We start from the raw sequence: 26,148 nt of genomic DNA, 5'->3' as shown, positions 1-26,148 counted from the left end.
TTGGAGGGTGAGGGTCAGCGAAGCTGGGCGCAGTATTTGAAAAGCAGTCAGGCCGGCCTTTCCCCATAGATACATCGTAAGTGTTTTCCATCCCAACGGCTTGAGGAATTCCCGCTGCAGCAGGGCCGGCCTGAAGGACCGGAATCCACTCGCCGCGCCTCCCGCCGCTTACCTGTGTGTGCTCACTGTGTGTGTGTGATTTCAGTGTGGTTATTAGTGGCGGGGTTTGCTTGCTGGCTATTCTTAGGCACGGTGGTGCTTTTCTTTCTTTTCTGTCTCCAAAGGGTTTGTGTAGTGGATGGGGCTGGCGGCGACAAACGCTTTCTCAGCCACAGCCGGGCTGAAAGGGTTAAGGGGGACGGGCGGGGGAGTGCAAAGGGTAGGCGGGAGAGCCGGGGGTGGGGAACGCGACCGAGCGGAAACGCTGCACAGAGGAACCTCGGCGAACCGAGCAAAAAGAGAAAGTGGCAACGAAAACAAGGGCAAATTGAACCGTCCTCGGGGCTTTCCAATGAACTGACCCAACTCGGACATTCAATAAATGCATCGTTCCTAATGAGTGTGTGCGCGCGTGCAAACCGCACCCCAGCTCTGCGGCGCCCTCCCTGCGCCGGCCTCCCCAGCTCGCTCTGGCGGCAGGCGCCCGGGCCGCCGCCCCGGACCTGGATGCTCCCGTTCAATTGTGCACGGGCTGTCCTTCCTCCCGGGAATAGTTCCTCTGCTGGGCTTAGTCAGGTGAACTCAGTTCAAGCCAGAGCCCCGCCGCAGCCACGCAGCCACGCAGCCACGCAGCCTTTGCGTGATGTCCCGATTAACAGTGGACGCCGTTAAGCAGGATTTATGCGGGATCTCGTCCAGCTCTTGCTTGCCCGGGGAGAGATACCAACGTAGGTAGGTTTTAGCAAAGCCATTATTGTTAAGGTATAGATGTGAGAAGCAGCAGTAACTAGACCCCAAACTGCACGGATTTTTCCCTCCGCGTCCCCCTAAGGTTCCTTTTTATATTTATGTATGCGCATATGTATATATAAAAGATGGAACACAGATTTCATTGAATAAATCTGAGGTCTCCAGGTGCAGACGTCTGAAGAGTCGGTGCCAGTACGCTGTGTTTTCCTTTCCTGCCGATTTTGCTTGGATCGGGCTCAAAAACCCAGAGTCTCGTGGTTTTGTTTACACTGAATGGGGAGGATAGGAACAGAGCCATGGGCCGTCTTTCATTAATATACAGTGAGGATTTTGTCTAAATTACTGCTATGAATTTCACAGTACACGCTTTCAAAAGCAGTCTCAGGTGGCCTGATGAAACGCGATAGCGCCTCTCCAAACAGATCCACTTTCTTTCTTCTCCAGGAGGGTGTGTGTGTGCTGTGGGAAGCCCCCCAAAACGCAGCACTCCTCTGTAATAGAAATACACTTCTATTCTGAGGTTTGTCCCCTTCATCCCCCCTTTTCTCCTACTCAGTTCTCCAGTCGCCCCCGAGCCTCCCCCAGCCCCACTCCACTTGCCCCCTCCCTCTGCGAGTGTGATTGTTTTGTCTGGAAAAAAAAATCCAAAGTATATAACAAGGGGAGAACAGTTAGTGCTGATTTTCATTTGCATACATTTTCATATATTTTGGTGAAAATAATAGACTAGTGGAGAGCTGGGCTCCGAGGAGTCAGTGTGAAGGGAAGGCTAAGGATGCATCGTTCTGGGGAGTTGAGAATATGCCTTCACTGCCTCCAGTCACTTGATTGAAAAAAAATCTTTTATTTTAAAATCTAACCCCGGAAGTTTGTTCGGTAAGTGATTTTCATCTCCTCTTCCTACTTTCTCCTTTTCTCCCCCTTCTTTCTGTGTGTTAATGCTCGTGCAGGTTTGGGAGTTTATTCTCATTGCTTGGGACAAGAGAGGGCTCACAGAGTGACCGTTTGAAGTAGGAAGGCGAAGTGTGCTGGGGGGGGGGTGGCGGGAGTAAAACACCATCCCGCCCTGCTAAAATATTATATAAAAATACGGACTCATTCCAAAGCTCCCACAGCAAGGCACGTTGGGGGTGGGGGAGAGTGCTATCAATTTTAATTGCTGATTGCAAGAGGGCAAAGGGCCCTAGAAAAGAAGCGTTTATAAAGTTCGCAGTATTATCAACATTTCTTGTTTGGAAAATTAAAAAAAAAAAAAAGAGAGAAGCAGAGGGAAAGAAGTGCTCTTTCTGTAGCCAGTGCTGACGGTGAACTGAGATTGCCTGCTTGGGACTGGGGTGAGGGGATTCCTGCTGGGAACAGGGGTGGAGTGGAGGGGGCTCGAAAAGGGGGGCAAAGGGCTGGAGATGAAGGAAGCAGGGGAGGAAGAAGAGGCAGGAAGTCCTGCACCCGGGTTAGAACCGCAGGGAGCTGGCGACCATGCAGCTCCCAGCTTCTGGTTGAGAGTCCATCAGAAAGAGGGTGATCAATCAAAACTAACCAGGGCACCCTACCCTTTCCTGCCAAAGGGCTGGCGCTTGAGCATCGAAAACTGGATTTTACTCTGTTCCTCATATTTGACAGTCGGCCTTGCCCCCCTCCTAGCCACTGCCCCTGGGTTTTGTAAAAATTAAGGTTGCAGTTACTTGCTAGATGCAGTTAATTAGATAAATATGGCTGAAGGAAATAGCTAAACAATTCCAAGCCGGTGGGGGCACCTTACCTTTGTGAAATAGGCTGGAGTGAATTCTCAAAGCTTCTTGGTTTTGTTCTTTTGAAAGGAAGCCTTGCCTGGGTGATGAGGGGGTAGAGTCAAATGGCTAGAATTTTATTGCACTTTTGTATCCAGAACACCTTGCAATTTAAATTTTGTAGTTTCTTTGGCAACAGTTGATGCCAAATCAATGAAATGGTTTGTAAGGAGGGAGGAAGAGGTTGCAGTGGGGGAGAGGGCTGAGATCCGCCAGTTTTCCACTCCTTGTTTACTGCTTGGCAGCCTCGCTTTTGACTGGGGTTAACTCTCTGTGCTCCATTGGACCAGATGCCATATAGAGCTGCTCCCTGAAGATCATTTGTTTCCTTGATGGGGAACATTTCTGAGCAGAGCATATTGGTTGCCATAGAGAAAGAAATAAAAGGAAGAACACTAGTCACATTAAGCTATATGTTTGTGCACTGGGCTTTAGATAAAAGGACCTTGGTTCAGCCGAGAAGAAGCCAGACTAGAGATCTCCAGCGCCACTAAGACTAGCTTTATTTTGTTTTGGACTTTTACAGTTGTAACATATAAGCTAATTTTATTGGTGGTTGTTAATTTTATATGACACGGTTTACTGAACAAAATAAACTTTGGAAGTGCTCAGGAGTCGGACTGGAGACTTGACAGCAGGGGGCGCACTGACTCGCTTTAGCAGGTACTGAGTAAAATGTAGCTGTTTCCAAAGCAAATCTGCTCATTCAAACTTGCCAAAGGAGCAAACCTTTCTGTGCAAATTCACCACGACCAGTGAATTCATTGCACAACACAGGATTTTAAATACGAGTACAATGACTTCCCCATCTCCCACCCATCCGTGTCTGTGAAATGGCCCTGAAAGAAACAGTTAAAAAAAAAAAAAGGATTCGTCCACTTCTCTCAGTGAAGTGTACATAGGGCTGAAAAACAGATTGGGCTGTGGAAGCAAAAGCACCTTAAAATTATTAAAGGTATGTAATAAGCTACTTTAGGAGCAACCATTCAGGTTGCATACTTGGGGAAGCAGTCAGGAAAATAAAATGCATCCTAAGGTATTAACTATTAAATAATGAATGCTCTTCAACTTGATACATGCTTTGACTTCTAAGTAAAACTCAAGATCCTGGAGATTTAGTCAAGGCGTGGATGATCTCTTTTACTTCATTTTATATCTAATGGCTGCTTTAATCTTGGTACCTCCTATGGCTATAGAAGGATTTTGGATTTATCTTTGAAGGGCTTGTTGGGGAAAAGAAAATACAAAATAGCCGTTGGTTAGAGGTAACTGTGAGCTTGAAACTTCTTAGCATAATATTACTTAATACAGTTGGAGAAAATTTTTATACAGTACCAGGTTTCTGCCCCAGAGAGTTTTAGCTATCGCCGATGAAGACTGAACTCTATTTTGATATAGGATAAAAAGATACGTGAAAAACGTCTAAAACAGTGAAGAGCAAATTCTGACCGGTTTTGAGCAATTAGTTTGTTACTAACAATTTTCCCAAGGAGATTTAGAGAGCACGACTAAGAAAGGGAAGCTGTAAGTGACTGGAAGTGAGCCGCTAGCGTCCACAGCTCAGCAGTCCAGGGCACCTGTGACTGTCACAGCCTGCTAGGAGGGGGCCTGGGACATGAAGTTCCCCTGGAAGAGGGGAAGACACCCTTCTCTAACTCAACTCCAAGATCAACCAGCTGCCGGCCATGAGCTTTTCTTTGAAACTAAGTTTGAAAAGTGCAGATTTGGCTTTAATTGGCATTCAAACTAGGAGGATCGAAAGATTTTGGGAGTAATATAAGCAAAGGAGACACTTTAAAAAGCATTTTAATTCTGTTATTTTCATCTGTGAGCTCTCACATTTAGACTTAGAAAAAGCACTGTCAGGTTTGTACTAATAAAACAAAATGGGAAATTGAGGAAACTGTAATTTGAGCCCAAACATTGCTTTTTCTTAAGTTCTCTGGACAAAAGATTTCTGGGGGAAATCCACATGAACTGGACAAACGCCTCAGAGCTCTACCATACTAAGCATGCCTGGGCCGCTAAATGCATTTAACAATTATTACGGAGAAAGGGAACTTTTCTATTTAGCCAGACATTTTGCAAAACACTAGTTAAGCAATAATTGTATATATGTATTTAAAGCATACTTATTTTTGTATCACTTTTCACGAAATCTGTGACTGTTACTATTTTGGCAGTTACTTATTTTTCTGTTTTGCAAAAGTACCTAACCCCCCCCCCCCAAAAAAAAAGAGTTTGCTCTTCATATCTATAGTCTTAGGTTACCTAAAGTGAAAGAACTAGGAAATAGTGATTCTGAGTAAAGCAACAAGTTAACTTGAGAACTGATATATTATATTATAGAAACTGCTAGCATTCTGTAATGATTTGGAGGTGGAAACGATCGAGCTGGATATATGAATTAAGATTCAAAGTGCCGGGCAAAGCTACAGATTTTTAATTGTTGGGGCTGGGGAACTGCTTTTGCCAAATGAGAGAATGAAGAACATTACCTGGGTCAAATGTACAAAACACAAAGTGGGTACTTGCTCATGTGCCTCCATTTGAGAATGACAAGGTGCTGGGTGTGTGGAGGTGCAGAAGCACACTTGCCATTATCATTTACAAATTAAAATGTGAAGCACGCTCACAGCCTACAGCATGTGCTGTCTACAAAGGGAAGGGCTCTTCAATTGTAGCTCTTGGGTGGAAATGGGTGTGTGTCTTCTCCACAGTGGAGGGGTTCTCTGGTCTTGCTGAGAGTTTTGGAGCATGCAGTGGTTCCCCCAGTTCCTTGTATCACGTTGGTAACTGATTTATCTGATCTGTAGGAAAGGAGCAAGCACTTAGTTTTTGTAGATGGGTTTGAAGGAGCAGTTATAAATTCACACATTGTAATTTCTCACCCTAAAGTAAGAAGTTTTACTTCTGATGCTTGTAGGACAGCTTTAGACAACTGGCCACTTTTGATGGGGAAACCTGAATTGAGAGGCGTGATAAGTTGGTTATGGAGTGCATGCTTTTGAAACAACCCATTTCCAACAATTTGCCCACTCTAGCTGCATGCTTGCAGCCCACAGGCCTGTTCAGGAAGCTCCCAGCCTGCTGCGGAAGCCATAGCTGGCGCAGCGTGATAGACTATCTCACCTGTCCCCCTCAACTCCGCACCCCTCACCCCCCATCATAATGCTCTTCTTCGAATTTAAATTCAGAGGGCTAGGTAAGTAGAGCCCATCTGACTGACCAGAGTGATGATAATGATTTATTAACAAAAACATGTGGGCATGTCCTAGCTAGAAAAATATTCCAATGTCAACTTGGTGTGTGTGAGTGTGTCTGTCTGTGTTTTTAAAAACAAAACCCAGAAATATTAACGCAGCTTTGCCAGAGAGGTGCTTGGATTTCTGGAGGACACCAACCATTCCCTGTGGGGTAGATGGCCTCTCCTTCCCAGGTCAGAACAGGGGAGTCTCATGCTGTAGGAGAGGCCTTGTGGCACATCACAAAAAGACAACCTTTACGTTGGCACCTGTGTTTTTATTATACTTTTCAAGATGTAACTTAGCTATTGTCTGTGATGCTGGGCACAGGTTGCGGTTTACCAAGCTGAAGGCTGCTCTTTTGAGCATTCCCCCAAATGGTGCTTATGTGGGTTGCTGAGGCCCCCCTTCACTGTCCTGCTCCCTTCCTAGGCCCACCCTGGACTGGTCAGCTTGAGGGGGATCTTCAAGAGAGTGTGGCTATTTTGTTCACTTTAAACATACAGTATCAACATACATGGATATTTGATACTTCAAATACTCCATGGTTTGCAGCAATATAATTTCAGCTCTAAAATATCTGGTGAAGAGACCTTGGTGGTAGAACTCCATGACCTTGCTCTTGCCCCTGGGCTTGACAGTCCCAAGTTGAAAGTTATGTGTCCCTGATTGCCTTGAACATTCACCCCTCCTCCCATATTTTCTAGTTTTTCAATAAAGCCCAAAGGGAGGATTCCAGGCTTGAGTGGTGGTGCTTGACAGAGGGCAAGTCTCATTCAGTTTTATATCAGGGTGCAAAAAGCCTCCCGAAGTAAAGGCCTGTATTGTTGAAAGGGGGTTGGTGGTGCTCTCTTTATTTTTAATTCACATCGCAAAAACAAAATTTCACTCAGAAAAACTATTAAAGTATCCTATTAAAGTATTTAATAGAAAAACTATTAAAGTATTCAGAAACACCAAGACTTCCCTGCCCGGGTCTGGCAAGTGATTCCTAAAGTCAGATTGGAACTTCCCCTAGGAACGTTTGCCTTGGGGTACCGGGCACTCATGTCTCCATCCCATGGCGGAGGGGCCTCCTGTGATCTGTGGCCGCCATAGGAAACCGATCCCGATAGGCGGGGACTGGGGCCCAGGCACCGCCACGGCCTCAGTTGGCATTGTTTTATTGAGAGCACGGTTTGAAACTGAAATTGCTCCTCTGTTCTCCCCAAGCCTAGGCACGCAGAGGCCTTCAGAAGTCCAATCGGCATTGCTTTGCTGTGGAAGAGAATAATGGAAATAAATGAAAAAAAAAAAAAAGGCAAAGAGGGAATAAGATAAAAGGAATGAGGTGGAGAAAAAGCAGGGAGGGGACTGGGGACAGAAAGGGACAAGAAAGAGGGAGATAGGGTGCGAGGCCGCGAAGAGGTAAACTGAAGAGGTAAACGCTGAGTCATCCTAACAGGTCATTGTGTACACGGGAGGAGATGTCGCAGACCTGGAGAGCTGGGTGCAGATCGCACCCCGGTAGCTAGGCCTCCTTCGTGTCCTGCCGTTGGAGCGCAGACTGGGTGCGCGGCGCCTCGGACCGACGCTGACCCCGGCTGGGGCTGGCCGCGGGCTCGCACCGGGGCTTTGTTCTGACGGAGCCGCAGGACCCCGAGCTCCGCCGCGTCCCCGCCTCCCAAGCTGGGGACGGTGGGGGTGGGGACTGCAGGAACAGCGCCGGGACCAGAGGGGTGTTGCTGGGAGCATCGGAGCCTGGGATTTCGTTCCTTCGCGCCTTTTCGTAATTGAACATTCTCCCTTTGGCGGGGGAGGAGAGGCTGCGCGGGAGGAGGGACGGCGGAGAGCCCTCCCCTCCGCGCTCAGCCGGTCAGAGGGGTGCTGCGCTCTGCGCCGGCCCGCGGCGTGTACTGTGTGCGCGGACGCGTGCCCGGGAGGGCGGTGGATTCTGTCCTAGGTTCTAGGTTTCTGGACGCGGGTTGGTAGCTGCAGGGCGTCCCGGGTCGGTGCCTGCTTATTTCCGAGCTGCTCTCGAGGTGCTTTGGGGCCGCGGGTGGGCGCTGTGGACGCACCCTGGGTCCGGGGCTACTCACTGAGAACTCGCAGATCCCCGTCGCGGAGGCTGTGGCAGGGGACAAAGAGGCACACACTGCAGCGAGCAGAGGGCAGGCTGCACATGCACCCACGCGCGCAGCCCGCCCAGGGCTCCTCCCGGGAGGCCCGCGCCTGGAGCCCAGGGCCCTACCTCGGGGAAGCCCACCGCTCGCAGCGCCTGCTCACCGCTCTCGCCACTGCGTTTACCAACGCCTGTCACCTTCTCCCAGCCGCCCCCAAAGGTGTGGGCAGATTGCAAGAGTTGCTGCTCTGTTATTGTTTGTCAAACAGGCCCTTTCTCTTGGGAGAGGGGCGAGGGGCATGTGGTGGATCCCGGGCAAGGATTATATTAATCAGAGCATTATTTCCCCAGAGAAGCCGAGCACAAATCAGAGTAAATCCTAATAAAATTGGATCGTGGAGAAATGGTACGCTTTAAGTAATCTGTGGTGCCTGATAAAAATCTCACATTTATAAGATGTGGGTTAAAAAAAAAAGTCCGCACACCTCTGGCCTGGGGTGGCTGCTGGGCCCGTATCAGGACGGGGTCAGTCACCAGCCACAGCTCAGCTGAAATTCTGGAGTGAGAAAGGGACACGGACACCCTGGAGTTCGAGGTTCCGCAAAATCAGGTTGACTCCAAAGGCACTTTCGGACCTGGGCGCCCCCGTCAACCGGAGTATCTGCAGGCCCATGCGCTAGATCGAGTCCCCTTAGGCGTCCTGTGAGGAGCGAACTCTGTTTCTCTGGGAACGAAGCCCCCATTTTCCTCCTCCCGTAAAGCTGCAGGGTGGGCAAGTCCCCGTGGATGGGGGCGCAGAGCCCTCCCAAAGGGCAAGGGCTGGACGCCCAGGCGCGGCGGGGACATATTCCCGGGTCTTCCCACGCCCCCAGCCCATGTCCCGCAGCATCCGCGGGGCCGTGTATTAGGCGGCCTCGGGTCCCCTTGGCCAGGGAAGGGGCGTGCGTTTGAGGATGAATGCTGGGGACGCCACTGTGCGCAGCTAGCAGGCGAGACTTCTGGCACTTTCGGGTAGTCCCAGACAGGAAGCAAACTTCATCTGCCTTCGACCCCCCAGTGTAGGAAACTTCCCGATGCGCCTCGCTGCTCTGTGAGAACAGAAAAGCAAGGCTCTCAGTCCCGACCCCAGAGCAGAGATTAAGCCAGCAGCTGGGAGGCAAACTTCCCAGCAGCTGAGGTCTCTTGCCGCGGCCGAGACCGGAAAGGACGCCCCTCGGTCCCTTGAGGGTGACAGGTGTGACAACTATCCCCATCTGGCTGAGCACCAGCCTCAGGACTCCGCCCGACCTTTCTGAGAGGCGCAGAGACCACCACTTCGGTCCGGGTCCCCGCCGGCCCCTCCTCTGCGCGGGGGCAGGCGGCAGGGTTCCCGCCGGGCGCAAACCCGTCGGCGCCCTCTGCAGGCTAGCGCCAGAGGAGCCCGCGCGCGCCGTCCGCGGTCGTGCGGGGCCGCCTGGGTTCTCCGCGCCGCCCACGTCCTGGCCCAACCAGCGCGCACCCACACCCGCGCCGCGTGCCCTTCCGAGCGAGACCTCCCAGCGGCGGGAGAGCGGTAGGTGTAGGCAGAGTCCCAGAGAGCGGCGCGGGGAGGGGTGCAGCGGCGTCACCCCTCCTCGCACCCTGCCCGCCCTGGGTCCCCGCTGCGTTCCCGCCCACTCTCGGGTCCGAGCCAGGCAGCCCAAGCTGGTGCCCGCGGCCGTGCGCCTCGTTCCCTGTCCGCGGGTTCTGGAGCTACGACAGCCGCGCCAGGCGCTCGACGGGGTCGGGCCTCAGCACCTCCGGCGAGCGCCCCTCGGAGGGGCCACTTCCACCTAGTCTGGCGAGGAGAGAGGCTGGGAGCAGTGTGCGTGTGCGAGTGGGGGCGAGGGCGGGTGTGCAGGTGAATGCGGTGCGCGCAAAGGGCAGGGCAGGCGTGCAACAGCGTGCTCGAGTGCAAGAGTAACCTTTTTAGCCTTGAGATCTGAATCTGCAGCCCTAGAACTTACACCCTCCCGCCCGCATTTCTCTCTCCCCCCCTCCCCCCGTCTTCTCCTCCTCTATTCTCTAGAAGTGCGTCTTTTTTCACCTGCATCCCATCTGCTTCCCAAAGAGATCCCTCTTGTGGTCCTGGGACATTCTTGGACACCCTGACTCACGTGAGCGAGGATAAGGCTGAAAGGGACAGTATTCCCGAGAAATGCCACTGAGAGCTTTTCCCTCGTCCAGCCTGCTCCTTAGACCACATTTCCCCACAGGGAAGCCACATTTCAGGGCCTGGAATATCTGCTTCCTCTGTCTTGGCCTTAAAACTCGCTTGCATGGAGGTCGTTTTTATTTTTGGAGGCACAGGAAGGCGGCAGGAGCCAACTAAAATCACTTTGGGGGGGGGGGGCGGTTCTCTTTAGCTGTCCTGTTGTGTGCCACTGCCCTCAGCCCCTTTCCAATGTACTTGCTCCTTTCAGTTCTGAAATTTGGAAGGGGGAGTGAAGACAACCACACCTTTTTAGTTCTGAAATAATGACTCCCTTTCCCTCCAGTCTTGATTTCCATAATTTCATTACAAAACGGCTGTCAGTTACCTCATTAGAAAAGAGAAAGCAGACTAGCAGGAGAAAATTTGGGCCTAATGAAGTTCCTCCTTTTGAAAACATTAACCAGGCCCACCTGGACTTCACCTCTCAAGGGGAAAGTGGGGCAGAGAGAATTCAGGAAAAGGTGACATAGTTACATCCCAGGGAATATGAACCCAATTGCCAAGTTGTAAAAAGACACTTTATACTTTTAGTTGTCCTCTCTTGGCCCTAATGTTTGCATCTGAGGATTTTCAGTAATTTAGAAATACTAGTGGTATGTATTTTTTTTTGTTTCTTGGATTTATTAATGTTAGATGGTTCTACTATTAGCCATGATTCTCTAAAAGCCCTCAGTCCTGGAGACAGGCTCTCAGTACAGTTTGCAGACATTCACCTCAAGAGACCATCTCCTGCTAATATGCTGATGGAACTTTGACCACACCTTTCCATAAGATAATTTGTAGACAGCTAAAGTTTAATAAAGAATGTTAATGATAAAATGTTAACGTTTAACTAGATGAGCTTTTGTTTTTAGAATCAAAGTTTAGCTTTTCTTTGAATTGTTTATCAAGCCATTTTCCCATAGGCCCTCCTGAATGAAGGACAGGATGAAGGGGAGGGACCACTCATTTATTTACAACATATGTGGGCATAAGGTTATGAAACTAGCCTTTTGGAAAACAGTAAATAACTGAACCATGTCTATAAACACCCACCTCGGTGGCTGTGAAAAAAAGAAAAACCTAATGACTTTCATGAAACAGTTAACTAAAAAATATTGTATGGCAGCCCTCAGAAGCTCTTCCTCTTCCTTCAGGGTAGCATCCTTTGGTAATATACACATATTTATACATGATGTAAATATACATATGCACAGGGTAGATGTTTATGTACATAACATAATGAAATAATATACATACCCAACTGAATTCATTTGCATATAAAAACCCATGTGTAAAATACCAAACTTCTGCAATTAACAATATATTCTATGTCTTAAAATAAGAGAATGAGTTTATCTTAATATTAACACGAACTTCAAAATTTCTTTTGAAATCTGAATTGTGCCAACTGTATATGATACCACAAAATTGGTAAGTAACACAAGCCTCATATTAATATTTTAAGCACACCCCATTTAAAAGTATTGTGAACCTAAATAACTTGTTTTATATAAAATAAAAGGGCATCATACTTTCAATGCACATTTAAAACATTCACATTCTATCAAAATCCAGGGTTTATTTTTTTTGCCTTTTTCTCTTCGCAAATTAAATACTGTTGAAATAAATTAAAATTAAATTCTGAATGTGGTAACAAAAAACATTAATTTTATTTTCCATTCTACTATAAAGGAAACATTTTTAAGTAGTTAATTTTATGGGCCTCTATATCATTAAAATACATTCAGGCATTTAGTGATAATTCAAAATGTGAAAAAAAATTGAAGCATGTATTTATCATTGAAATGATGTATAAAATGGGATGACATGTTACTTTTCTCTTGTTTAGTTTTTTCAGTCTTTCATTTTCAAAGGCTTTTTTTTTGTGTTAAAATAAGAATTCATTTTGGGTTGAAATGAATACATTGGCAAGAATCCAATGCTCATTTCGGCTGAGCAAATGTAGATAAATGTTATAATTGAATGTTATACCTTAACAGCTATTTGTCCTAGCTGATAAAGGAATCAAAAAGTAAAGTTTTGAACTGTTCTTGAAAACCACAATAGGTGCTCTCTCACGTAATGAGACTTACTTTTATAATGATATTATAAGATTATTTTGTTGACTTTTCTTTGTTTATGTAAATGTATATTTCTTTACTGAAAAAACATATACAATATTTATGGTGGCATTTATTCCCATATGTAATCTATTGCTTATTGATTTCAGAGACAGCATTTGAAAGACTGATGACTCATCAGTGGTGTCTAAATATTAGTGATGAGCTTGTAAAAATTAAAATCAGTTTTAGGCTCAACTGCTTTTTGAGGTTTGTTTCTTAATCTCTTAAAATGCTTGAAGTTAAAACCATGGAAATACCACAAGTGAAAGTCTTTAAAAAGAATATAATTTGGAAAGAGGTGCAAACATTTTATTCTAGATGGGCTTTAAAGTCAACTGCAAAAATAAGTTAGTCTTCTATTTTAAGAAGTTTTCCATGTGATGGTGTGCTGTGACTTAAGGAAACACAGGCTATATAATGATTTGCACAATATTCATTCAAAAATTTGGATGAAAAATTGAAATGTAAAATAATCTTTTTTGTCGATTTAATTAATGAAGGGGGTAAAGGCCTATTTTAGTAGGCTCACATTACAGACATAGAAAGATTTGTATGAATAAATATTTTGGCATTCTGTAGCCTGCAAGCAGACAGAAGTATAATGTAGCAAATAAAACTCCCCAGAACGTAAGCATCCAAGATTCAATTTCATTTAAAAATTTGGCAGTTAAAGAAAACAAGGAAAAATGCTTATTAACTCAGGGCAACTGTAAAATGTTGACAGATTTCAAGTTTCATATCTAACTAGGCCCAGAAAACTGCTGGGAAGTTGGAGTACAAGTTATTCTGTCAAACCATTTTTCATAGTGAATTATCGTTTCAATACTCTCAAATTTAAACTCCAACTTAATAGATTACCCATTTCCTCCCTCCCTCCCTCCCTCTTCCTCCCCTCCCCTCCCCTCCCCTCCCCTCCCCTCCCCTCCCCTTCCCTTCCTTCTCTCAAGTCTGCAAGCAGTTGGGTGAGGCTAGTTCAGTGAGGTTCAGAGAGACATCATGGGGGAGGTCAGGTTTTAAAACTCAGTGTTTAGACATTATCAGTGCCACATCGAGTTGAGATGTATCTGTTCTCTCAAAATGCTTATTATTTTTTCCTTATCCAACTACTAGTGACTTCTAACGAGAGAATCAGGCAATATCTACTAAAAGCAAAATAAATTGGAGAACTGAGTTATTTGGAGAACTCAGGCATTGCTGCTTTCTCTTCCATCTACCTGCTAAGAAAAGAAAAAAGGACGTGGTGAAACTTGAACAATCTAGATTGGCTATCTATAGTGATTCAGTTTGTGAGAGAGCAACTAATTCTATAAGCTATTGCTTGACTCCGAATTCTCCCAGTGTTATGAGAGATGAAACACACCTGAATGGACCTCCAGTTGAGACATTTACCAGATTTAAATAAAGAGAGTTCAGGGGCCTGACTTGCCAGGTTTGGCTGAGTACATTGATTGAAGTTATTAGATAATTGTTCACCTTTCTACTTAGCCCCATGAGAGGAGCCATACACACACATTATAAAATACTTTAAATTAATATTAAATAGTCCAACTGGGATTGCTAAAGTTATTTACATTTAGCAATAGATTAAAATGTTAGCATTATACATTTACTGAATTGGAATCCTGGCCGCATTGTATGCTCTGACTTGGAAACGGTAGTTGAACACATTTTCAAGGATCTTTCAGGGAGGACAGTTTTCTCAGTGTAATTTGGTGAACTGAAAGATACAATCCTTTTGCTTCCTGTGGGGGACAAAAATCCAGAGAATAAGAGAGGACAGTGTTATCAGTTGTAGGTGGCTAATAGACCCAGACACTATTTTAAAGTTGTCTTTGCCAGAGTAGGATGAGAGTAAGCATGATTTGGGTTTAGTCTAAAGATTATTAGTAAACATTAATTACAGGCAATTTTTAAAAAGCTATCTAGTTGCACCTAGAACGAACGATATTAATATAGGCTTTCCTTTTGCATATATTTCTAGAAATATATGTCAGTACATTTTGCATTCATCTAATTAAACATCTGAAGTATTATTCTAACACAAAGCATGGATACTCCAAGAACAAATGAAATTGTATGCCAGATAAAAAGAAAATATTGCTGACTTCATATTTGCTGTAATTCCGGGAGGGAGTGGCCAGGTGAAAGCTACTGACTGGGGCTCTTCCCCAGAGCGGCCATAGGTGGCCTCTGAAAATGGTTCGCTAGTCACTAGGCCCAGAAAACCCCACGGAATCATGCAAATCCAGAGGCTCAAGTCTTCGTGTTCACTTTAAGAACACTCCGGAAACTGCCCAGGCCGTCAAGGGTATGCAGATTCGAAAAGCCACCATGTATCTGAAGGATGTCACTTTAAAGAAGCAGTGTGTGCCATCCCGTAGTTACTATGGTGGCGCTGGTAGGTGGGCTGGACACAGAGTCGGTGGTCCAGAAAGTGCTGAATGTTTGCTGCGCGTGCTTAAAAACGCCGAGAGCAATGCTAAACATCAGGGTTTAATGTAGATTCTCTGGTCACTGAGCACTTTCAGGTGAACAAAGCTCCCAAGATGCCACGTAGAACCTACAGAGCCCGCGGGCGGGTTAACCCACATGCATGCTCCCTGCCACACTGAAACGCTCCTCACTGGAAAGGAGCAGTTTGTTCCTAAACCAGGAGAGGAGGTTGCACAGAAGAAAAAGATCTCCCAGAAGAAACTGAGGAAACAAAAACTTATGGCCCGGGAGTAAATTCAGCATAAAATAAATCTAATAAAAGTAAAAGCAGAAAAAAACCCCATTACTGACTGGGAATACTTTATATTTATAAAATTGTTTTATTACACCAACAGAAATTATGTTCTTTGTAGTAATCTTAGAAAAAGTGAGATAATCTTTTGGAATTTTTAATGATTTCTTTTTTTAGATGCACATACATAGAAATAGGGAAGTACCTGATAGCTTTAATGTTTGCTTGCACAGAAATTAAACATATAGAAAAGGTTTAATGAGTAAGTGAATGAAGGATTTTTAACAACTGGACAGTTAAACCAAAGATTTTACTTTTGCTGTTTAACTGTTGGTCATCCTATGCTATTTTTTTTTTTATTTGAGCCTCCATAAACTTACCCTATATGAAATTTTTATGGAATTACTAATTATTCTTCACCACAGGCCCTTTTCAACAAATTGATGCCATCCACTGAAGATTTATGGCAAAACAAGGTAGTAGACTTATTATTAGGAAGTTCTCCCATCATAATAAGAATTTACAAGATTTTTTGGAAATACTACCTACAGAGATATTTATTTTGCTTCTTTCCTTTCTCATTTTAGAGTTAGGGCCTAATTCTTGGAGTTGGCTGTTGATCACAGTACAGGCTGGTGAGAGGTAGCCATGTAATTTCTTTATCTTTCACCTGCAAATTACACACATTATTTTGCAGCTCAAAATAAGCATTGGCACTGAGTTGCATTCAGTAAGTGTCTTTCACAGCATTAGTACAGAACTGAGGTACAAAAGAATATTAATCTAATACATTCCAAAATTCAAATACTTGTGATTAATAAGCATTATTATCTATAAATAAGGCCCTAATGATACTTTGGCAGTGTTGTAAACACAAGAATCAGAGGCAATTATTGTCATTATTGTTCGGCAAGTACTTCCATGAATACCAAATGGGTATTGCTGTCCAGCTACTTGGCAACTAGGTTCCTATAAAGAAACAGATGTTGGCCAATCAGGACTGGCTGCTATTAACTGCCCTTAGCCCCAAATGCAGAATCCTTAAAGAAAAAAAAGAAACCCAAGACATTAAAAACAGTTTTAACATGATTTTTTAAAACTGTCCTTTATAATAAATATAAAGCATCTTGAAAATAATGCTGTTTCCAATACTGACTTCGGTGAATTGGCTCCATTAGCAGCCATTGTGTGAGCTGGAAGCAAAGGTCTCGTTTATGAGGCTGTAACCCAGTGTGATGATGAGATGCCCTTGAAGTCAATCCGTGGACAACAGAAACTAGAGAGCATGGGTGTGACCACGTCTTCATCTTCTTTCCCTTCCTCAGGCCACCCAGAGTTCGCTCATTCCTGCCTTTTAAATGGGACCAGCCTACCAGGCCCAGTTCCAACACCCTGCGCGCGTGTGTGCGTGCGTGCGTGCGTGCGTGCGTGCGTGCGTGTGTGTGTGTGTGTGTGTGTGTGTGTTGGATGTGGAAGCTGCTGCAGTGCAAGGTAAAGCAAAGGCCTCACGCTCATAGAAAACTGGCCACAGGCCCCTGGCCACACACTCACTTTGCACTCTGTGGCTTAGAGCCAGGGCAGACCAGCTTTGCTGTGTCGATGAGCGGATCTTCGCTTGCAGTTTTAGTAAATGCAATGGCATTGGTAATAGCTAGTGTAGTTTTGTGGAGAAAAAAATGTTTCGTATACATTTTCTTAAGGGATAGGTGCCTTAAGCATTGAATACAAATTTATTGTCTATTTTTAAATTTTCTTGTGCTAAAACCTTATGCTTTAAAGATGTCACAGGTCTGTACGGGGGTTGAGAAAGCATTGAATTGGTTTCCCATGACTTTGGAGAGGAGGAGTGGGTGGCGTGGGATAAGTGATGTTGAGAAGAAACAACCTCTGTGCCAACCACTGTTGTTGGCTCTCAGTTCTAGTGGGCCATGTTCTTTATGGAGAACGAGTTGTTAAAAGGGACACAACCTATTGGAGGTGAGTGAGATTGCCTAGTATGGACTCCCCCCCCCCTCCCCTGCGCTCCCCCTTTACCCCTCGCCCAACAGACATCTCTTTATCCTCACTTTAAGTTTGATGGGATCGTCCCTTTTATCCTCAGGGAACCAAAACAGAAGGGATTCCTGGGAGGGGAACCGGAGGAAGGCTCTGAGATTTTCCTCCAGCTCCTTCTGAACATCCTCTTACCACCTCAGCCTGGACTTTGCCATGGGAACAAGGTGGCCACGTTCAGGGCAGGCAGCTGGATTCCAAAGCCGTGGCTGGCCGGAGGCAGTGGGGCTTTTACCTGGACTCTCTTCCCTCTCTTCCTCTGAATGGGCTGGAAGGAGAACAGTCCCCCGGTGCTGTCTCTGGGTCTGGGAGGTGAGAAACCTGAACTCTTTTAAGCAAAGCTTTTCTCATTCCCATGCCTACTGACTCAAAAGAGAATTTCTCTAACAACAACAAAGATAACAATAATCATAATGACACAATATTACTGAAGACCTGCCATGTACTAGGCATGAAAACATGTGCCGTGTGGACATTGTCCGGTTTAAGCCTTTAAGCACCCTTTAAGTGCTGCTCGCACCCAGGTTTGACAGATGAGTCAACTGAGGCATCTGAGGACTAAGTTGCCATGTGGTGGTGGCACCCACTTTGAACGCTGGTCCTATCTCTTAGAGACAATGTGTTTTTAAAACAAATTTAAATGTTTTTATTTCTTTTTAGTGAGGAAGGGAAAAGTATAGAGAGACAGAAACAAACTTCTGCACTCTACTGGGGGTCGAGTCCACAACCGGCAAGTGCTCTGACTGGGAGTCAAACCAGGGACCTCTTGGTTCTTGGGTTGAAGGAAGGGGGTGGGGGAAGAGAGAGAGAGAGAGAGAGAGAGAGAGAGAGAGAGAGAGAGAGAGAGAGAGAGAGAGAGAGATACCTGACCAGGGACCAAACCTACAACCTTGGTGTATGAGAATGATGTTCTAACCAACTGAGCTAGCCTGGCCAGGGCAAGACAATGTGCATTTAATAGCACTGCTTTACTGTTTTCCAAATTTGGGGTGCCCCTGCTGCTTTCTCCCCTTTAGGGACACTCATGTTAGCTGGCAAAGCAGCCATGTGATATTTGTGAGTTCAGTGCCCTGCTAGTCTCATTCACAGCAAGGATTGCGAAGGCTCGGAGGCTTGCTCTACCCACTCTACCAGTTGGCCACACGGCCTGACCCTTTGAGGTGCTGGGAGCAGAACCCGGCTCACCATGCTAACCTGAAATGATGAGCACAATTTGGCCTGGACAGTCCATTTACACTGAAGTAGAGCAAGTTACAGGGTCTCAGAAAGTGCATGTGTGCACAGCCACAAACACTTGCGTTAAGTATGCATGCGGCCTCTGAGCAGGGTGGCTACTGACTCTGGTGGGGCAGCCTGTGGGCTGCTTTGGCTGGTTCACTCCTCAGGTGCTCAGCTCACCACACCATTGAAGGAATGTGTGACACCTTGCAGCCACAGGCAGGGCCACTGTCTTATTTGGGGGACCCAGGATAAAACAGTGCTGTGGGTGGGAGTGCTGTGAGGTTAGGTGGGCTCCTCACAATGCTGGGGGGCGGGGGGGAGCAGGGTGTGCAAATGCCGGTTCCCAGACAGCTGGAGCCGAGGCTTTGCTTGGGTCTGAGAGGAGAGTTAGTTGTGCTACTTTGAGAAACATTGGTGCTCCACCCACAGCTAGTGCCCCAAAGGGGAATAAACCTCAATGACGATTTCCCGAAATGAAACCATTGCTGCCACTCACCCCCAAAGGCAAAATGTTATTTGTGAAAGTCAAAATGAAAAGGTTACTTGGCTCCCAGCAAAATGACTCTCACCCATTAATTAATTAGTTATTAATGAATTAATATTCTGACTCACTCCAAGAAATTAGGGCAGTTTATAGTAACCCACGACAGAAAAACCACGGTGGAGAGGGAGCTGGGTAAACCAGAGGCGGCTGACACATGCTCTTAGTGCTGCCCTCGCTGGGAGAGGCCAGAGCACACAGCGGCCCAGCACCGAGTTTACTTTCTTTGTAGCAAAAACATAAAACAAATTAAAAAAAGAGTTTTACAATAAGCTATCAATGTTAACTTTTATTTAAAAAGCCACAGTTTTCAAGATGAATGTCAATTACATCTGACTTGAATATACTTCCCAAATACCTCTGATGTATCTAACCTCAAAGGAAATGTTCTGAGAGGAACTTACTAGGACATCTTTTGTACTAAAAATAAAAAAGTGTCCATTAGAATTTAATATTAAAGAAACAGCACGATGATATTCTTCGACAATTTTTAATGCCAACAGTTGGCATTGTACTGCCTATATTTACTTCCCATAAGATAATTTGATAGTTTCTTCCCAGTATGTCCCAGGAAATCAATAAATTATGTTTTACTGTTTCTTCTCCTTCTTTGGTTTAGGTGGTCAAGAGTCAGACAGTGTAGAGAGCTCAGCACAGCTCCTTGCATTTAGGGCCTGTGAATTCATACCCTGAGCCACAGCTAACACAGTGATTGTTGTCTCATGTCACTCTTATGGTATTGGTTTTCTCATCTGTTAAACCAGGGTCTGGGATTTAGTTGATTTTTAAATTGCCTTCTAGTCATAAAATTCTGTGCTTTGAATTTTCTGTCATCGAGAGAATCCATTAATGTGAGCATGATTTTTAAATATCTAGCTCTATTTTATTTGAGCTAGAACTTACATGTAAAGAAGAACACAGGGCATTCTGTTATGCAGTGTAAATCAATAAAATGAAAATGTATCCATTGACAACATTTGTATTTTCACCTATTACAGAGCTGTGCCATCTCTTTGAATACAAACACTTTTATGCCCCATTAAAGCATGCTTGACGTAACTTTCAACTACTTGCAAATGCTGAGAAGTTGAAAAACATAACATTTACTTTAAAAGATACATCTGGTGCATATTTATATGACTTTGGATAAGGAATCATTTAAATACTGCTGAGCCATCTCCATATTAGGAGAAAAAGATATTCCATGTCTATGTGAAATCAGTAGTAAAATACATGAAGGTTTAAATTTCTACTATGCATTTCTTCACTTACACATGTTAAAAATATGGAAATATTGATCAGGGCTTAATTTATCTGAGTTGTTGAAATTGCTTCTTCCCTGAAATTTATAGATTACATCATTAAAGCTAGTGTAGATTTTAAGTTTTGAAAAGGGTTAAAAGTAGCACTTTCTACTCAGAAAAGTGGCTTTTTGGGGGGCAGAAATTCTTATTCTGGGGTTTATGGGCCCGTGAACCCACAGAGGTGAGCCCACAGAGGTGAGCTTGGGCTCTGTGTCCTCCTGAGTTTTTTGCAAACATTTGTGTATGTCTATAGGCATATGACTGTTTTTTCCTGGAGAAGACCTAACTCACATCAGTATCTTAAAGAGGCTTATGACCCTGGAGCAGTGGGAAGACTTGGACCATAGGAAATACTTGGGCTTTCCCCTTACTAGTTAGGTGTCTAACCGACATTCTGCAGCGCCTACCTCTGCAGGCCTCACCTGTGAAACAAAGGGCTGCATGAGGACTTCTCTAGTCCCAAGTCAGAACCTCACCTCCGTCTCCTCGATACTTAAGCCACCAACACCCTCAGCGTGCTCTACTAACTGCCTTCACTGTTAGGTGCTCCTGCGCAGTTTCCGTGTGGAGCAGGGGTGGGTTATGCGGGAAGCGTGCAGGAAAGCAGCACCCTGGGCGCCGCAGCCCTCCTGGAATGCATGTGCTGTAGCCTCTGAAACAGAACTTATACCCTCCCGCTCACACACACAAGAATTAATGTATGGACCATGCTTTAAGCTGAGAGGAGTGAGAAAATCAAGGTTAAGGACGCTCTGTTCCTCACTATGTAGAAAGGAAAAAAGACAGCGATGTAAGTTAAGGCATTCGTATCTCCTTGTCAATTTCTTATCTGTTGTCAGCTTGAATGATTTCTAAATCAGAAGAATGCTGAAGATCTGTTTTCCCATCACTTTTGAGCCTAAGGAATTTGGTGCTGGAGTTCTGAGCCAGGAAACAGCCCTGTTTTGAATTCAGAGGCTCTACTGCTGAGCGCAGATGCCAGGCTGATGATGGGTTCAGCGTGAGACTTTTACTCTGGGGGTCAGAGAGGGTGCTGTGGGGTGGGCAGATGAAGAGTCGCGAGCGTGGCCGGGAGTCTTTAGTTGCAGGACAGGCTTGGGGGACGTGGTCAGCTGAGAGAGACCTGCCTTTATTAAGTAAACGGTTGTAGCGGGCACTACTGGCCTCAGGATGTGAGGTATTACTGAATTTCTATATATTTGACTTGGTGTAGCTTCGACATCTACACAGCTTTCTAAAGTTTTCGCTTCCCAGTTCCTATGAGTCATATGGACCCAACCTCCAAAGCTGATCTGATCTATTGTGAAGAAGGTGGTATCTGAGAAGTCCGAGTGGTGTGTGTTCCCCAGATTCTTTTCCGAGCCCTTCAGGTTGGGCATGTCAGTGCGGCAGCTGTGGACGACCCGCTCCACACTGCAAACCAGTGCAGCCTCAGGCAGGCGCCGCCACCTGGATGTCTTCTCTCGCCCCCAGCCATGTTCTGTATTGCAGATCCGTTAGAACTCTTCCAATACACCGAGGGTGGAACTTTGTCTGACTTCCAATCCCCATGAGACTATTTTCTTGGGAGGTGGCTTGAAAGGGTCCTACAGCTGAGCTGTCAGCCTCCATGATCTTCATAAGAAATGACTTAAATCCCACACAATCTGATGTATTGGCCACGCTGGGACATTTGACAACATTGGGATTGGTTTATTAGTAATTCATACTTCTAATAGTAGACAGGACTTTTTACAACCAATTGAAATGACAAAAAAAAAAAAAAAAAAGAGAGACACAATTAAGGAATGAAACTATCACAGAGCAATTTTTTTAAAAATATATATCTTATTGATTTTTTACAGAGAGGAAGGAAGAGGGATAGAGAGTTAGAAACATCGATGAGAGAGAAACATCGATCAGCTGCCTCTTGCACACCTCCTATTGGGGATGTGCCCGCAACCAAGTTACGTGCCCTTGACCGGAATCGAACCTGGGACCTTTCAGTCCGCAGGCTGACGCTCTATCCACTGAGCCAAACCGGTTTTGGCAGTCACAGAGCAAATTTTGATGAGGAATGAAACAAAAGTATATTATTTTTTCTAAATGACCATCACCCCGTGCTCCAAAGCCTTAACGAAACCAGATGTGCATCCAGCATGGAGGGTTCCCCATGCGATTACATTATTGATCTGCCTTTTGCCGTTACTCATCTTGATGGAAACCACAAGATACCTTGACTCAGCTTGAGTTCCAGGTAACCCCTCGAGGTGGGAGGTCAGAGTAAACCTGGCTAATGATGTTGTGTTTTCACTTTGGGGGAAGGGAAAGAAGGACTGCCAGCTTTTGATGCTATCTGCCTCTGTTGGGAGAGCTCGGAATGATGGGAGCTGTCCTCTGCATCTCCCAAACCACCCAGCAACTCAGGCGTGGTAATGGCACTTGATTTTTCTACCCAGGAGTGTCCTCCTGGGAAACTCTTTTAGCACATTGATAAAGCAACCACAGTAAACTGGAATGTCATGCCACTGATAAGTCTAGCTCGTTTAGGGTTAACTATCACTCCTTCAGTCAACAATATACCTGTTTACTATTTGACTTCAGTATCGTAATGACTTTGGAAGAAGAAACGAAGTGTGTTAAAAAAGGTCTCACAGGTCGAAAGTGTTCACCCTCACAGTGAATCAGTGCTGCTCTGCAGCCAGAGGTTGTAAGACATCCATGGAAGGGCAGGTGAGAAAGAAACAAAAAGAAAAAGGATTTCTGATCCTCTTTGGCAGTCTCCTTATTCAGATTTTCAAGTCCCTTCCATGAGGCCCTGGTGTTCCTGCCATACTTGACAGTCATTATTTTGACTTGAAAACAAATGCCATTTGTTTGTCATGATAAGTTGGCGATGACACTCCGCCTTGGAGACCAGACACACCTGCCTGGGAGAGAATTGAGACCCCTCCACTGGGCTTCTGTCTGGCTCAGCCTAGAGAATCTTTGCTTAGGTCTCTTGAACATTTATATGTTAACTTCATTAATTAATCTTTATGTGACTTCCAGGGCAGTTTTGCTAAATAAAAATGAAACAAAGTGGATGAAAAAAATCCCCAGATGTTCTGCCACCTTGCTGCCCTCCAGTGAAGGCACTGAGCCCAGTGGGCTGAGGAACCCTTCCATAGGCGTCATTTAGAAAACATGACCATGACATCACAAAAAGTGACCCAGGGCATCTCGGGAACTACATTCTTATGTGCTGGGCTGGAAAATAGTATCATTTGATGTGTAGAAACATTTCTTTTTTTTTTTTTTTTAACCAGTTGTTTTCATCAGGCCAGCATAGAAGGTCTTAAATGTACTCTTTCCTCATGTCATCAAACAGGAAGGTTTTTCTGATGAAACAGATGATTAAAGGCTCAGGGAAAGTGCTTTTAAAGATAAAATTCTCCATAAGAAAAGGCATGAGCAACTAAATCGTCCAAATAACGTGGCATGGGCTATTAAATTATCTCTTCAACTTGGGGATCAATGGGTGAGCATTCACTATGCAGTTCTGTGTCTTCATATTATAGATCCAGAATTTAAGAAAAGCCTTTCTGCTAATATTCTGCTATGAGGAAGCGGTGCAAATTAATTTTCATATTGAGGAAAGCCCATCACGTATCTATGTTCTTAAACAGCTGTCCTGTTTGGACTGAAATGAGTGATACTCAGCTATACATTTCAGTGAAGTTGGTGAACCAGTAAACTGGGTGAAGCAGGGCTAGATTTTAAAACATGAATTGAATGGTATGAGTATGCTGAAAGTCCAGAATGCAGTGAGAGAATTTGGACATATCCCCCAAGATAAGGAATTTCTTGTGCTGCCATTTGCAAAGAAGTGAAGGAAGATATTGCAAACTTTTTTTGGTAATTGTCTGTGATGAATGTATGACTATGGAAATGTAAAGTAGGAAAGTAATTGGGGGAAAAGACCGAACTATAAATCTGGAGGTTTGCAACAAATATATGTTTAGAAACCTGCATATGTTTTGAATATTGAAAGGCAAGGCATTTCTTTCTCTCACTGTGGTTATGTTCTTAGCCGAGCCAGGTGACGTGGCCCTGGGTGACTTCCCTGTCGCTTCTGGTGCCTGTGTCAGCCTGTTTTTAAGGAGACAGTATGTGTTTACTTCTTGCAGAAATCATTTTGACCATTTCAAACTGCTTAATTTTAGTGTCTCTCTCCCCCCGACCCCCCAAGTTGGTCCTTGGATTTTTCCCCCTTTTGTCTTGTTTTCCCTTTTAATGTCTAATGTCACTTCCCACGAATCTTTCCATATTTACTCTCTGGTCCCCCCTTTCTCTCTGGAGTATTTTCTCTGCCCCATCATTGAATTTCCTGTCACTATGGACTCTCCTTTACCTGTATCGCCCTTATCTCTCCCCAGTCTCTTTGTCTTTTGGCTATAATAGGTTGTCTTCTTCCTGTAGAGACTTCCCCAGCTGGTGGATATTTTAAACCAATATTTGTTAACAGACAGCTAACTTTCGTAAAATTTTCACTGAATTTCAAATTGGCCTGGGCCCTAATTTCTTTCTCACAGTTGCACATTCTTGCCCTCTTCCGAATGGGCGCAGCCCTGTATTCTCCTCCTCGCTGCCTGTCTGCATCCTTTTGTCTGGTGTCTGTGCTTCCATCTAAGAAACTCTAGCCTGAGAGTTCTGCCAGTAGCTTCACTTGGGCCGTTTAGTGCATTCTTCTCCTCAGCTAAATGCTCGGCACCTGCACATGCAGCCTTTTTGGTCCCTGCGAGGCTGGTAGCAGGGAGGCCCCTTAGACAGAGGTGGCACTGTGTGTGTTGACTCAATGGATAGACAGGGTTCTGGCCGGGCTCTCCACATACCCGTTTGTGTCACCCTGGACAGACTGCTGACTGCTCTGCACCTCTCTGTTCTCTTGGAGGTAACAACTCCCAACTCCAAGGGCTTTGTGTAAATTTTGTACTTGGGATATTTCCAGCAAGTGTTCGTTCCCTCTGTACTTAGCTATATAGAGACCTCAGGAAAGTTAACGCGGTTCCACACAGCAGACGCAGTGGACGCAGTGGGGGTGAGGTGCTGGAAATCAGGCCACTAATATAGCACTTCCAGTGGAAAGCACATTGACCCCGTCCATTTCCTTCCCGCACAGTTACCTGGGGTCCGGTGAGGGCCCAGCCCCGCAGCCGGCAGCGGAGCATCGCTCCTCTCTGGCCACTGCCGCCACAGGATTGACTTGGGAGGAAAGCAATGCCCACTAGGCAGCCACAGGGACATTAGGGCAGTGATGGCTAGTAAGAGATCATCCTGAGTGTGGAAAATCGGACCATTCAGCCTCACAGAAAGAGGAAATTTATGTTTCATTCCTAGTTCGGAGAAAAGAAAACCTTCCCTTTTCTTTCCTCTTTGTTGTTATTGGCAAGACACTGTAAGACTGCAACTCGCCTGTACGGCACACTGGGCCAAATTCTCAAAGAACCTCTGTGCTTGGCCTGTTGGATTTTCATGCAGAGCTGCAGTCTGGGGCGGGCGGAGTAGGTGAGGGGAGGGGAGGTGGGCGCAGATGGGCCCTTTACATTCACCACCTCACTTGGAATGTGATCATGTACTGACTGTGTGAGATTTGCTTTTCTTGAAAGTAGAGCTCCTTACGGCGGCTGATCCCTGGCACAGTGCAGCCTTAAGTGAACAGCTCTGAGGATGACAAAGAACCCGTGCCTGTCTGCTGGACAGTGGGAGGGAGGGGATTGTTGTCTGAAACAGAACTTAGAGGAGTGCTCCAAACGATCCCGTAGTCCGTGTGGAACAAATGAGTGACTCAGTTCTTGCAGGTCACGGCCCAGTGCTTGCCCGGGTACTTTTGTTGAGAGTAGACCTTCACTAGGGAATGGTTAATGTCTCCGAGTCAGTGATGAGGCAATAGAGAGGCTTGTGGTT

At 45.4% G+C, this 26,148-nt stretch overlaps 1 long non-coding RNA gene across 2 annotated transcripts in view; it reads left to right on the top strand.

The window, feature by feature from the left end:
- The first annotated feature begins 400 nt into the window (after positions 1-400).
- LOC308255801 overlaps positions 401-26,148 on the top strand; it is a 70,228-nt gene continuing 44,480 nt past the window's right edge. Inside the window, exon 1 of one of the 2 annotated variants that reach the window (XR_013961391.1) lies at positions 401-891. This is a non-coding gene — a long non-coding RNA (uncharacterized lncRNA). Of the gene's footprint in view, positions 892-1,655; positions 1,786-26,148 lie in introns of those variants that run through there. The other variant, XR_013961392.1, reaches the window with a different exon arrangement.

This window comes from Plecotus auritus (assembly GCF_963455305.1).
Source record: "Plecotus auritus genome assembly, chromosome: 8".
In the NCBI taxonomy this organism is placed as follows: domain Eukaryota; kingdom Metazoa; phylum Chordata; class Mammalia; order Chiroptera; family Vespertilionidae; genus Plecotus; species Plecotus auritus.
Note: the sequence above shows the minus strand (reverse complement) of the source record. Positions and strands in the feature narration are given on the sequence as shown.